We start from the raw sequence: 15,604 nt of genomic DNA on the forward strand, positions 1-15,604 counted from the left end.
TACTCATGATCACCATCCCTCCACCCTTATCAGGTCTCATAAACCTGTATCTATGTAGTGAAATTAATTCATTGAGCAAAATTCTCTCCTCATTAGATAAATTATCTTCTCTATTGTTTTTCTGAGAGCAAATTCTCCTAAACTCGTATTCTACTAAATGCTCAAAAGAATTAAGTTCCATATTTGGGGGTGGGATGAATGTACTTTTTCTTTTTATTTTCCCTTGTTCATGGTTAACTATGTCCCCTACTTGCCTTCCATTAAAATGTAACTTCAAATTTAACTTTCTCATATAGAGCTTCAGTTCAATGATTAATTGTGTCACATCAATATTATAACTAGGTACAAATTTGTTTCCCTTACTAAAAAGTTCAAAATAAACATCATTGATTACTAAGTCCGTATAATTATATATTATAAACCCTTTTCCTTTTAAAATCTCATGCTTCATACCTAAATATGCCTCTAGTGAATTACTGACACAGCTGTCCCTCAAAATAGCATTCTCACCTTCCATAAATTCATGTATAGAATTCTCATTTTCAAATGTTGTGTCATAGAGTTCACAATTCACCACTGTTTTGACCTCATTATGAAATTCCTTACTGTTAGTCACAAACTCAATAACAGTTGAGTCACTGGTTTCTGAAATAGAATCATAACACATATTCACTTCTTGAACAACCATACTTTTCCCCATATTCATTAACAATTCAGATGGGAGTTGCTCAGTTGTTTGCCTATTGATAGCACAATTACTGTGTGTTAAGTCATCTGAATGTACATAATCAATACTTTCACTAAACAAAGTTTCAATATCATGATACAAGGTAAAATCAACAATAAGTTCACTTTTCAAAATTCTTCCCATGGGTTCCTCCCTCTCCTCCTGGGGCTGGGGTGAAATGTCCTGCCGTTTGGCGGCCCCTTGCTTAATAACCTTTCCGAACGCCGAAGTGTTACTGGTGGGTCTAAAAAAACATCCTCCACCTGCAAGGTATCCGTTTCATCTGGACATGTGTTCACAAAATTAGTCTTATAACCACCTCTATTTGTAGCATATATTTTAACACGCCCCGGAGGGTAGGCGACCTTGTTTTTATAATCAGTACTGTCTCTAATAAGCTTTTTGTTCTTACGTACAACATTTTTATTGACAAAAACCTCAATATTCTGAATGACCTTTTCATAATGTTGCTTATGTTGAAAAAATAATAAATCATTTGAAATACTTGCATCAAGTTTAGTGATTTCCTCACGTAAATGCTTTATTTTAATCTCGTTATTGCGTAGTATAATGTCCAAAAGTTCAATACCTGTCCTTTGAAACAGCTCTTTTAGTTCTCCACCGGCTTCCGATTCCAGGTCCACCCCCATCGGGAGCTTCCACACGCGTAGTCCTTTTGGTACCTGCTGCAATTCTCTTGATTTTTTGAGAAACGCACTATCAAGTTGAATGGCTCTGTATCTAGTGCACAGTTTTTCATATTCGAAAATCTGTTAAGAGACCACATACTGGCATATGCTATTAGAACTCACCTTAACCTAGATAAACATTATCAGATCGGAAATGCAACCATTGTCAGCAAAGATATTGTCAATGAAAACACTAAACTATACAACTGGAAAGTACTTTGATCAGTGCTGCTAGATTCTGTGGAGAAGACTTTAAAGCATTCTTACAGACCTGAAATCTAGCACCAATACGTAATAAAAGGATAAAGTGAAATTTAGACATCTTAGAAACCTTGCAAAATCCACTTCAAAACAAGTTAAGCAAACATACTATACACCAACCTGTAAGACAAACAACCCAAAACGTTTTTGGCCATCACTAAAACTATTCACCCAGGCAAAATCACCAGTCCCTCTCCAAATACAGACAATATGACAGACTATACCATACACGGTTTAAGTCCTACTTTATACAATCTATATTATCTCTTGGACACCAACATCTGCCCCTGTCCAAACAAAACTACCCACAGCTCTTCAATTTTAGTTCAGTACCTAGCTTGCTCATAACGAAGTTGATCCTTAAACTAAAAAAAAAAAAACAACTTCTGTAGCTTTAGACCAAAATACAATCAGACTACCTAAAAATGGTTGCATAAGTCATGGCCTTTCCTGTGTCCATACTAATAGGTCTATAGCAGAAATATACATCCCCATCACTGTGGAAAATTCCTATATCATACCAATGCACATAGCTGGCACACCTAGAGAGTTTAATAACTAGATACCAATAGAGATTCCCCCCCTTCCAAAATACGAGAGAAATGCATCCATATACAGCTGATGCAATACCAAACCAAAAACAGTAGAAACCTGGCTCAGAATCAAATCTCCTGCTCAACCCCAAGAAAACTAAATCAATGCTTTTCACCTCAAAAAGTTGTCAAAATCAAAAGCAATCTTACCATAGTCATCAAATGCAGTCATTGGAACTAATTCATAGTAAACTTCTAGATGTTATAATAGATGGCAATCTCAAATATGACCACCATATACCACACACTTAACTCTACACACCAGAAACTAGGCTCCCTTTGTAGGGTCAAAAGAGTCCTTGCAAATACTGCAAGAAAAACTAACCACCACCATACTACCGACTCTCTTATATGCTTCTTCTATCCTAGCAAGCTCAATGCTCAAAGAAATACGCCTCCTGCTACAATAAAATAGCTAAATTTGCCACCAGTCTCCCTCATAGGAGGCACCATTGTCATAGCTTACAGCAATTACATTGGCTTGAACTGCACAACTGTCTAACATATTCACAAGTACAGCACACACACATTCATCATTCAGAAAAATGCCCTGCACTACAAAACATTACTACCCTACAGTCCAGCAAGGTTCCTCAGTTCTAGCAGCAAATTTTTTATTTACTTGCATACAAGTCACATAATGTTGCAGGAAACTTGCTCTACTCCCAAGACATTGCTAAACTCTGGAATAGTATTCCCACATAAATAACTCTCTCAGACAAACTCCATAATTTTAAAACGATTGCTTAAACATCTTAACCTATCCTGGTCCTACACATGCTCATCAGAAGGTGAAAACTTTTTGGTCATTGTAGGATACTCTCCTTAAACATAATATTCTCAACCTCTCACTGAAATGAGATTACAATTTTTATACACAACTGCTGCCGCTACAAACCACTGAGTTGCACGTGTGCTTTCTCTTTAGTAACTTCCACCTCTGTAAAATCTTAGAATGTATAAATCTCACTATTGTTTGTGTATGAATGTAAATAGAAATGTAATTATACTGCGTCTTACTAATACTTATTATAGTGCAGTGTCAACAAATGGAGCTTTTCTCTCCAGGCTTCCCCTGAAAATGGATATTACCCAGTCAGACTTTCCCAGTAAACAAAGACAATATAAACAAAGGAGTAAAAGAGCTGAAAGTAAGCGATCATCACATTCATAAAGCTTCACATACAAATGACGAGAGGTCTTCACATTTTTTTTACATAGCTTTCAATCCTAATTGGTTCTCTGGTAATGAATACTCACGTTATGCAAAGAGGGTGATAGCTACGATGAGGTTAGCAGGCAGTACAGATGAAAAGGGAAACTATAGCTTTTATCATTACTTTTTAAACTTACTGTTCCATATTCATCATTACGTTTTAAACTTACTGTTCCATCTTTATCATCACTTCCTGTTCCATCTTGATCATTACTTTTAAAACTTCCTGTTCCAGCTTTATCATTACTTTTAAAACTTCCTGTTCCATCTTTATCACTGCTTTTAAAACTTACTGTTCCATCTTTATCATTACTTTTAAAACTTACTGTTCCATCTTTATCATTACTTTTTAAACTTGCTGTGCATCCTGTATAAATATTCAGCGACCATACTTCAAAATTATCTTCACTTTTTCATAAAGACACATACACAGACGATGTAATATTATATATATATATATATATATATATATATATATATATATATATATATATATATATATAATGTTTAGCTCTGTATGGTTTTGAGTCTACATTTGCTCTTCCACAGCAAGCTGCATTTTTTAATGGGGATACTGCTTTCTTAATGCAAAACAGTCCAAATGCCAAGAACCCAAGTAGAGTGTCTGTCTCTCTCCCTCTCTTCAACCATTTTGGAGTCAATTAACCCTTCAGTATTTCCACATTAAATTATAGAAATACTTTTGTCTATTACATCTGTGACTTGAATCAAAAAGAGGCTTTATTATGTCTGCATAAAAAAATTATATTTTCAATAATACAACAAAGTCACATATACATTACGGCAAAAACACTCAAAAATAATAGCCTTGATAGTTTAGTATTCGTTTTGCCATTTTACGTGGAGAAGTTGCATCTCTCTAGATACTTAGAACTCAATGCTGTTGCTTCTCCATGATATCACTCTTTATTGCAGAGTGTATTAGCCTCGGACATCCTGCTTTGTATGTGGTGGCATGGGTCCATTAACCCTGGATATAAAGTACATCCAATGACCACCCAAGAACATTTGCTGTAAAGACAGTTTTGTTAGTCAGGGGAGTGCAATGCAGTTTCATCATCTGCCTGTACACAGTTTGCTAACTCCATATATTACAGCCCTTGTAGAACTTCAGTTCTCTTTTTTTGTTTGTTTCTTATTAACTAAAATCTCTGACGCACCCTTCCTACACCAAGGCAAGATCTAAGGGAGAAAATTGCCCATAAAATGGGGACAGTGGCCCCCTACATGGTGCCATCATAAGATAATGCTTCATTAGGACTGAGTCTCCAGGCACCCCTTTTTTTTTTTTTTTTTTTTTTTAAACGTTTAACAAAATATGAAATGGTGCAGATAAAGTTAATAAAGTTTTGAAGGAGTTTACAGAAGGATAAAGTGACAACTGATAACATTCAAAATTTTTAAATCTGTGCTATGAATTGTGTTGTTAGACAGTGTTCATTATCATTCCATAGGCCCAAGCTTAGCTAGAACAGCAGTTTAATTTTTAACACCCTCATTAAATCACTTAAGACACAACCACACATATATTGATTTAAAAATGTCATTTTTTTTTCTTTTACATACATTACCCAATACAAGTATAGGTTTCTTCTCTTTTTAACATAGTGGGCAGACCTCAAAAATTCTCTGCAGAGTACTCTGTCAAGAACGCAGAGCAAACTAATTGAGGAAATGATTCTCATGAGCTGGGAAACCGTACCTGAATTGGCTGGACATAGCAAATCCTTGGTAAGTTTAGTGCTGCCAAAATAAGCAATTACTAAAAACTGCAAATCAAAATCCAAGCTGTTTAATAGTTGGCAACCACTCCACTAATCAGTGTGTTAAATAGATGAGGTCTTAACACGCAACTTTCAGCACAGAAGCATTCATCTCAGAATGATTTTTCCAAGATAAAAATCTGAGCGAGTGTAGTTTCAGTTTGTGTACCAGGAGTGATGGACTGTTGTGGGTACTTCCCTCTCCTCCATGGTTGTGTAACCATGGAATAAGTAACTGACAAAGTCCCTCAGCATAGTCCAAGAGCATTTGCCCCTAGAGAAGAAAAAAAAAAAAAAGCTTTCAGAAATGTTTTATTGAGCTGAAGCTCTGACCATTTTTCATCTAGTTAAAGCTCCAGCTTGCTGGAATGCAGCTAAGTTTAGGGAAAGCCTGATTGAATATAAAATGCTCTTTCTAGTTTTCCAAACCTTTTGAGGATGGAGGTAGTAGTAGTAGTGGAGAGCAGTGCTTAATGCTGGCCTGAGCATTGCCATCATTGCGGTCTGCATGCCTGTATCATGGTACTGGCATATTCTCATATCCCCTTTAATGGTCTAGAGATTCCATATCACCTTTAATGGTCTAGAGATTCCATATGCCCTTTAATGATCTAGGAGATTCCATACTGTTAAAACTACACACGCAAGGCTGTAGAGAGTCCGACAAAGCAGCTCCAGCAATCCAAAACTTGATAAGCATTTTCATTTTATTAAATAAAACTATTACTGAAAAACATTAAAGCGCTTAACAAGCTTTGGATTGCAGGAGCTTGCTGGTGTGAATCTACACAGCCCTGTGTGTCTGGTTTTAACATTTTGTTTTTGTATTTGGTTTGTTAGATTCCATACTGTCCTAGTTTCTTGATAAATTATTACATTATGAATAGTAAGGACACAAGTCACACATATACATACACACACACACACACACACACACACACACACACACACACACACACAATTTCCCTTTCCCTAAATATCCAGCCAACTTTTTGCTAACAGTTAAACTATCTGGAAATCTTATGTGTATTGTACAAGTCACCCTGTGTGTATATAGTCTTATATGTATTACTTATCTCCAAGTGTGTCTGTGCGCGCCTGCCTGTGTCCACATCAAAAGTCTTGCTCTACAACAGACTTCTTTCTGATCTCTAATCCCCTGGCATGTACAATAGCCAAGTCTTTCACTGCCAATACCAATTTGATATTCAAAAATAGGCATGGTGTTTGTTTCACCCAATAACTACAGCAAGGGAAAATGGGAGACCAAAATCCATTTTTTAATTTAAAAACCAAGCTCACAATTGCATTAAAATTCATAATTTCAGTTCCACCTGAATGGTGGAAACTATAAACCAAATAGCCCATTATGGTTTAGGGCGATAAAGCTCCGACTGTGGGTTATATAACCAAGATCAACTGGAGATGGAAAAGCCAGCTGCAGAGGGTAGGAGTAAGTGGTCACTCCTAGCTCACACCTCAAAGGAGTGAAGACAGCACAACCCACTGCATGCCTAACCCACATTGGAAGTAGGCATATAGCAGTAAGGGCTAGGATTTGCATGCACAAAGTTGTGCGTTTATGCTGGCCAGCCACAACTTAAGTCTTCTCTGAATGCTTCTGTGAATCACAACAGATCCACTTGTTCAAACACCCAGACTTGCCCCCCCCCCCCCACATTTCTGGACCAGTTAGCATTTGTTCCTTTGTCTGTATAGTTCAGTAGATTCGATATTCAACATTGTTCAAACAAGTGGGCATCAGTATTCTCTTCTTGCAACCTTCTGGTTATGTGATTTAGTGATCCATCATGGTCAACCACTAAAACCAAAGCAAACATACATACATCTGTAGAGGTCTGTCTCTCCATGTCTCTCTCTCTATATATATCTCACTATTCACACACAAACAAGTAAGTGATGTGCAAAACTTCAATATGACAAGCTTTAAAGAGACAGTTCTGTTTTAAATGCACAGTTTAAACTAGTGATGTTAGCCACACTTAAAAACAAAAAACAGGATTTGGAGAGACTATTTCATTCAGGCCAGAAAGACCATTTGCCAAGTAAACAAATTCTAACTTCTACATCTCATTAGACACATTGCTCTTCTAAACTAATTGGACTTTGAGAGACTAACAGGATAAACCAAAGTCAACTTTTTCTCCAATACTGGAACATTGCCTGCCTTATGATGACCTTCAAGAGCTTCATATGCTATTTTGTGTGTTCTTTTTGCATCTTCTGTTTTTAGAATGGTTTGGTTTAGCATTTGCTTACAATACAAAGACAGTTACTCAGAGTGTGGCCCTAAACTTTATAACATGGAGTCTTAAAATGGTTTCAGACAGTACAAAGAAATGTTTTCACTTATTAGACTTTAAGCCCATGGTGTAGTGATGAGACGTGTACATACCTCAAGAAACCACTTGAGACCCATAACATAGGGTGTTACCAAAAAACAGGTTTTCTGCATAAATTGTTACAAAAATTGTGTCACTCTCAAAAGGGGTGTTGTTGACTTTCTAACATGTGCCAAGAATCCTTTAGTACATGCTTAAAACCACTGAGCACGTTTACCTGTACAATCAATAAGCTGCCATCAGTTCGCCGTTTGATTTTCTGGCAGCTACTATCTTTCTCAAGGGTAATCAATGGAATTCTTATGCCAAGAATGAAGTCAATTTTCTTTAGGTCAACATTTATGTTTTATTCGGGTCTATATTAATTCAAATGGCCACATCGAACAGCATTTTATCAGAAATGCTGTTCATTGAAACCACACACAAACACACACACACAGACGATTATATATAGCGACTCAGAAGTTGCACTCTAGTAGGGAAAGGGAAAATTTCCAGTAACAAGATATCCATCAGCCATCAGACATTGTGGCTGTTCAATAAATTAATAGGGACCAGTTTTAACTTCTGATGTTGCAAGGATTTCTTTCAGGATTCATTGCCTGATTTTGTTAGAAGAAAAATGTAATTCCATCAACTTTTGGAATACCAAAAATTCATAAGAATTCCATTGAGGACAATTTTTGTAGCAATTGATATAGAAAACTTGTGTGCAGTAATACCCCACTCTGTCTCTCCAGTGGTTTCTTCAGGTATTGAGTGATGACAAAATTCTAATTATATTTATTGATTAATTTATGGGATTTAACTTTGCACAAAAATGTTGTACATTTTAAGGGGGAACATTTTCGGCAAATGTCAGGGGTGGCAATAGGTGCAAAATATGCAACACTTCACGCAAATCTTGTTTTGGCTGAATGGGAAACAATCTGCATTTAATACCCCACTTTTTGATAATATTTTCGGTACTTCTAGTTTTTGGACAATATTTTGTTTTTTTGTAAGAGGATCTCCCCACATCATCAGATTTTATGATGAATAAAAATAAAATACCACTGACTTTCTGCACTTCACTTACTATCGTATTACAAAAATTAGAAATGTAACATCAAGATAGTTTATGAAGGATACTGGAAATGGGAGATACTTGCACACCACATATAGAAAGGAAACTTATTCCTGTTCCATTCTGCATTTTAACAGCAACTATCCTTTGTTCCAAAAAAACATAGTTAAAGGGCAGATGGTGCAACTTTACAGAATGGTAACTGATGATGTGGTGTTCTTGGATGAACTAGACAACCTAACTGAAATGTTTTGGGAGAGATGTTAAGCTGCCCTTTTTCTTGACAACCTTAAAAATGAAATTAACTACTGAATGATTAAAAATGTCCTCCTGTTAGTAGTGCTGAAAGGGACACAATTTTGGGGACTGTTTTTCCCCAGGACAATACTAACATAATGGAGACCAATTCCAACATGAAATGGGCCACAGTAGTCCTGTACAACAGCTTGACAGTATTTTAATGATACTGAAGAGAATCTAGGATATAACCTTTTTATGGGAATTAAAGAAAAAAAAATGTATGCATTTCCACTGGTCACCTACAGTAAAGGTAAACACCTTATTATTTTGTATGGTGGCACAATATCAGAGAGTTAGAAAGGGGCTTCTAATATGACAAAATGATGTTTGTGCAAATATAAGTATATTAACAATGGTCTTTATGTTTGTGTGGAAAGGTATAATAGAAGTATAGTATGTCCCAGGAGAGTGAATTGTAATACTAATAATGTGATATACTTGGCTACATGTATTTACTGCCAATACTTTTACATATGAAAGACAAGAAAATTAGAGGATATATGAACATCTTTATGATATTCGTAAAGGGAGCACCAAGAATGCTCTTTGTAGACACATGCGGAGACATAGCAATTTCAACAAGTATATTTTTTTGTCATTGACAGAGTTGTATACAGTAATACAGGGGTTGATTTCAACAAGATTGAAATGAAGGAATTGCATTGGCAAATAAGGCCAAACATGTGGAACCAGGGTTGAACAATTCTAGGTCTATAGTCTGTGTTGTAAAAGGGCAACAGTATTGTGATGCTTTTTGTATTTGTATTGTACTCTGAATTTTTATGGTAGTTTGCCAGTAACATTTTTATTATAGATTTCTTAAACTCATGAATTTTGATTGGGTTTCATAACAAGGTATACTACATTGTTTCATCTTCATTTAGTACTACTTTTTATTGACCATGTCCAAGATGTAATTACATTCAGTTGCTTGTATGATCTGATTGGTAATGTAACTATTTAATACAATTGGTTCATTTTTTTACATTCTGATCAAATCGTATTTATTGTAAAGATGTGTTTAGTTTCATCATTTTTGGTTATTAAACATTTTAAATTCAGTTTCACCAATTGGATTGTTTAACTGCAATATTAACATTAAGCAGAAGGGAGGTCATGATTAGTGATCAGCAGTATGGTTTCATGCCAGGAAAGAGCACTACAGATGCAATGTTTGCTCTGAGAGTGTTGATGGAGAAATACAGAGAAGGTCAGAAGGAGTTGCATTGTGTCTTTGTAGACTTGGAGAAAGCATATGACAGGGTGGATTGTGGTATTGTATGAGGAAGTCGGGAGTGGCAGAGAAGTACGTAAGAGTGGTACAGGATATGTACGAGGGTAGTGTGACAGTGGTGAGGACTGCAGTGGGAGTGACAGATCTGTTTAAGGTGGAGGTGGGATTACATCAAGGATCAGCTCTGAGTCCTTTCTTATTTGCAGTGGTGATGGACAGGTTGACAGATGAGATCAGACAGGAGGCCCCGTGGACTATGATGTTTGCAGATGACATTGTGATCTGTAGTGAGAGTAGGAATCAGGTTGAGGAGACTCTGGAGAGGTGGAGATATGCTCTAGAGAGCAGAGGAATGAGGGTCAGCAGGGCTAAGACAGAATATATGTGTGTAAATGAGAGGGAGGGTAGAGGAATAGTGAGGATGCAGGGAGTAGAGTTGGTAAAGGTGGACGAGTTTAAGTACTTGGGATCAACAGTTCAGAGTAATGGTGAATGTGGAAGAGAGGTGAAGAAGAGAGTACAGGCAGGGTGGAATGGGTGGAGAAGAGTGTCAGGAGTGATTTGTGACAGACGGGTATCAGTAAGAGTGAAAGGAAGGTCTACAAGAGTGTAGTGAGACCAGCTATGTTATATGGGTTGGAGACAGTGGCACTGACAAAAAGGCAGGAGTCAGAGCTGGATGTGGCAGAGTTAAAGATGTTAAGATTTGCAATTGGTGTGACTAGGATGGATAGTATTAGGAATCGGTATATTAGAGGGTCAGCTCATGTTGGACAGTTTGGAGACAAAGCAAGAGAGACGAGATTGCGTTGGTTTGGACATGTGCTGAGGAGGGATGATGGGTATATTGGGAAAAAGATGCTAAGGATGGAGCTGCCAGGTAAGAGGAATAGAGGAAGGCCTAAGATAAGGTTTATGGACGTGGTGAGAGAGGACATGCAGGCGGTTGGTGTGACAGAGCAAGAAACAGAGGATAGGAAGAAATGGAAAGAGATGATCCGCTGTGGCGACCCCTAACGGGAAAAGCCGAAAGAGAATGATGATTAACATTATGCAGCTATATTCCAAAAAGTGTTAACTCTTGCAGAAAATTCGGATGGGAGTAATTTTTGCATTCAACTAAAGTTCTACCATCACATTCCAAAAGGTGGGACCCCACAGACAGGACTATGAAGAGTATGACTAAATTACTGCACTGTAATGGGAAACCCAGTGAACAGTGTTTATATCATTTAGCTGTTCGTGCCTGAAGACTGAAGCTGTGGGCCCTACATCAAACAAGAAAGCAGTCCTGCAATGCTGGACAGAGTGGGCAGGAAATCTGCAATAGGATGATTGCATTAAAGGAGAAAGTGAGGCAACAGTGTAGGGATTATCCATTTCTAGGGAGAATAAATGCATTGCATGCTAGCAAAATGTGCATCCATCACCGCCCTACTTTAGCAAAATAGACTGCCCTGCCCCCAGTGAGAGTCTAAGTTAAAAAGAATGGCTTCCTTCCTGCAGGGGCATGGACACTTAAGATGGCCACCCCTAGAAGTGTACAGTAAAGGGAAATTGACACAAGAGGATTAGATTACTTCAGTCAATATGACATGGTCAAATGTAATGCATCCCTATGCAAACAGACTTTCGTTTTGGAATACCTTTGTAAACAAAGTTGCACATGTGTTGTTATCCAAAACAAAAACTACCAGGAAAATCCTAAACAGCCTCCACTTCAACTCATCTAGGTCTTAATGAAAGTCACAGGACATTCCCAACAGTTTTTTCAGGTGACTTGTTCCAGTTATCTTCCACTATTCTAGTGAGCAAATTACCTTTGAGTTACTGAAGCTACCTTTTCTTCCGGGCGTTTCTCCCTGTGCCTGCCTACTATTCAAGCCTTTTCTCAGTCAGACAGCATTTATTCTTTCATTTCTGCTTTCCTTTCCATTAATCCATAATAGAATCTTGCAGGCCACCTTTAATGACCGCTGTACTTAAGGGTGAGCACACACTGCCATGGAACACTTGTTTAGGTGCGTCTCACGACCACACTCTTAACAGCCAACTATCATAGCAGTCCTTATGGGCAATTTGACTTCCGCAGACATGTAATCTACTATAAATTATAAGGGAGAAAGGAACCCCAATGGTCTACTTATCTACAGACCTATCAGCAAAGTAAGGAGCATTCAGACCAACATAAGATAATGGTGTTCAGACTGGCAGCAATGAAATCCTGGATTGTAAGTGCTTGTGCATGACCTTTATGCCCTACACTTCAGAGGGGAGCATACATCTGATGCAAGATGCTCCTAGGTAATAAACACTTGGGTATACTGACGGGACTTTGTGACATCCTTGGGATGAGGTCCCATAGGTGATGAATACTGCAACAGTGATATAGGACAGGAAAATTAACCTCAAAAGATGGGCATCTGATTCAGAAAACGTATCTTCGTGAACTGTAAGGACTGCACCCAATATGTCCTATGCCATGTTCTCCCTGACAACTGTGGACTATTTTTTTGCAATTTCTTCCACTTTGGACCCTTCAGATTTCAGCTAGGTTTCAGTGAGGTACATATACAAGTGCCTTACCAAACTAAAGCTCCACAATGTCAAAAGCTATTGATATGAACTCTCACAGACACTCAAAAAGGAAATAAAACCTTCCTTATTCCATTTTCCCATCAGTCGTCCAAGACCTGTAACTCAGACTCCTACACGACCATTATTAGACCCAGTTCCTGCAAAGCTGTACCACTGACATTACCTCTCTCCTCAGCTCACAACTTTCTGAAATGCTAAATTAAAACCTGTTTTTTTTAAATCAAAAACTCCATATTTTATAGAATGTACAACAGTAGATCACGACAGGAAGGCAGACGCATGGAACAAGGATTTTTTTTCCCCCGCTCCACATCACAGGCCTGCAGGCTGCATCTGTGGCTTATATATGCTTGTTGCTCATCTGCCTATTCTGCACTGAGCAGTGATTGACAGTACATCACTCATATGTATCAGTATGTCGCCCTCAATAACCAATTCTCTACCTTGGGAGAGGTCACTTCTGCAAATACAAATGATTTTTTTAAACCTCTCTTCTCAGACTTCATCACCATACTTCACAACTGTCCTTGATTAAGCAGAATGCCTGACTTTCTCATTTTTGCCCTGTCTCTCAAAGTTGTTGATTTTTCTAGTAAATCATTGATTAAAAGTCAGGCAATGATCTCAGGACTTCATATCGTTCAGAAAACGCATGTTGATGCCAACCTATTTAAGGGAATTAGAGTGTCCTCCCCGCGGTCGAGTAGTGTTCAAAAACATGTGTAGGGCTTGCCTTCGTTGACGTTTGGGCATCGAGCTAGCACCTCGGCACTGTAAAAATCTACTGCCAATCATTAGCGGACCAGAATTCTGCTGTGGCAACCCCTAACAGGGTAAAAGCCGAAAGAAGAGTAATTATTTCTGATTTGAGGTCTTGCATCCCCCCCCCCCCTTTTGGCTTTGTCAAGACTTCATGAACAAATAATGGACCAAGCATATCACACTTATATATATATATATATTTATATATATATATATATATATATATATATATTTATATACTAAGTGCAAGTAAGATTAAAGTTCAAGAAATTAATATTGTTTCAATCATTGATATTACTGTACAAGTGTTATGCTACCTAGACTAACAAAGATTAATGTACCCGACTTAACTCAATGAAACGAGGTTGCAGCAATTATCAATAACCGCAGCCTTCTTTTTATAGCTTCTTTTGTACCCATGTACTATTTGTTACACTGTTGTACTATACAACCCAAACTGAGCCTGCAACTTAAGTTTTATTCAGTGCTCCAACAAAGATAGAGGATTAAACACCAGATTGGACCATCATAAGAGCATCTCTTAAAAACATATTGCAACAGTATGTTTATTGTATGAGCCTATTCATTTAATAATTACAAAATATATTCCAAGACTTAACATCCTTGGCTTTCAGCCAGTTCGAAGCACATAAATGTCTGAACTACAGATGAACAAATATCGATGTGGAAGTTAGTGAAAGATATTACCAGCTCTTGAAGAGAAACAAAAAAAAAAAAGTCCAGAGAGCCTACAGCACACAAATGAAATTAGATTTAATTAAAAAAAATTCATTCATAGAATGTTTTAGGTTCTAAAATCTGTCCGAGCAGAGTGCGAAAGAACTGACCATAATACCATTGTAAAGTCCTAACTATATGCAATGAGTTATGAGGTTCTAGCCCCAAATGGTAGTTTGTATATCTTTGAGGGTGCTTTTCAGTGTTCATTAACTCTGGCAAACAGAATTTAGGAAACCCTACCTCAGTGAAACCTTCCATGGATACATAAATCATGCTTCCTGTTTCAGATGGTGTTAATTTATCATAATGGTTTGTATTTAAGAGGTGAAGTAATAGACAGTACAGACATGTTGTAGTTAGGATACAGTAAAATTATTTCTTCTGAATTTCTCAAAAGTATACATGCTCCAAATGTTTTAAATGCGCAAAAAAACAGGTTCCCTCTGTTATATTCATGAGACATCAGAAATCCCAGAGTGATAGAAAAAACGAGCAAGTCTACAATGTAAGTTTTAGCTCCAGTACAAATGAGGGTGGGGTTACTGGTTTTTAAGATAATGGGACAGATTATACCCCTGTTAAGCACAAGTGACTTAAAAATGCTCCTTTCCTATCAATTAAATTGCTCCAAAAAAGCACAGTATATAGACTTTAAAGACACCTTTATTTTAGTGCCCAAGTTGCAAGACACTTGCACTCAAATGTAAAATGATCTGCAACAGTGAACTCCAGCAGAATGCAATAAAGAAATGTGCCAGACCACCTGTACCACCACAATGCATTTGTAACAGCATGCACCCAATAGAAGCAAGCTGGGGGAAAACAAAAAAAAACAGAGACCGTTCAGCACAATTCTAAAAGGAGTTGTGTAGAAGCCAAGCCTATTGCAGTTTCTAGCATCCATGTTTCTGAATCCAAGTCGGACATTTAATAAACTGGCATTTAAATCAGGAAAGTCTGACTGTGACCAGCAGGCCCATTGTCAGTGGAGGCCTGGGGAGAAAAGCTTCATATACAGCATGCAGTATTAACAGACAGTAGAAACAGTTCACATCAAACATGGTTACCATAACGTGCACTACAATGTGCATATCCTAATTCACTATTCCAGGAATCAAACTTCAAATATGCATTTGGTTTGCTGAAAAATGCATTCCTACATTTGTTAACTAGGCAAGAGAAATGGTCCATGGACCCTTTTCAAATATGTCCTAGACCGAAGGTATAGGAGAGTAAAAGATGCTCAGAGTTCAGTGGGTAACTAATGGGT

Source organism: Protopterus annectens, chromosome 9.part0 (assembly GCF_019279795.1).
Source record: "Protopterus annectens isolate FY-2018-M chromosome 9.part0, PAN1.0, whole genome shotgun sequence".
Taxonomy (NCBI): domain Eukaryota; kingdom Metazoa; phylum Chordata; order Ceratodontiformes; family Protopteridae; genus Protopterus; species Protopterus annectens.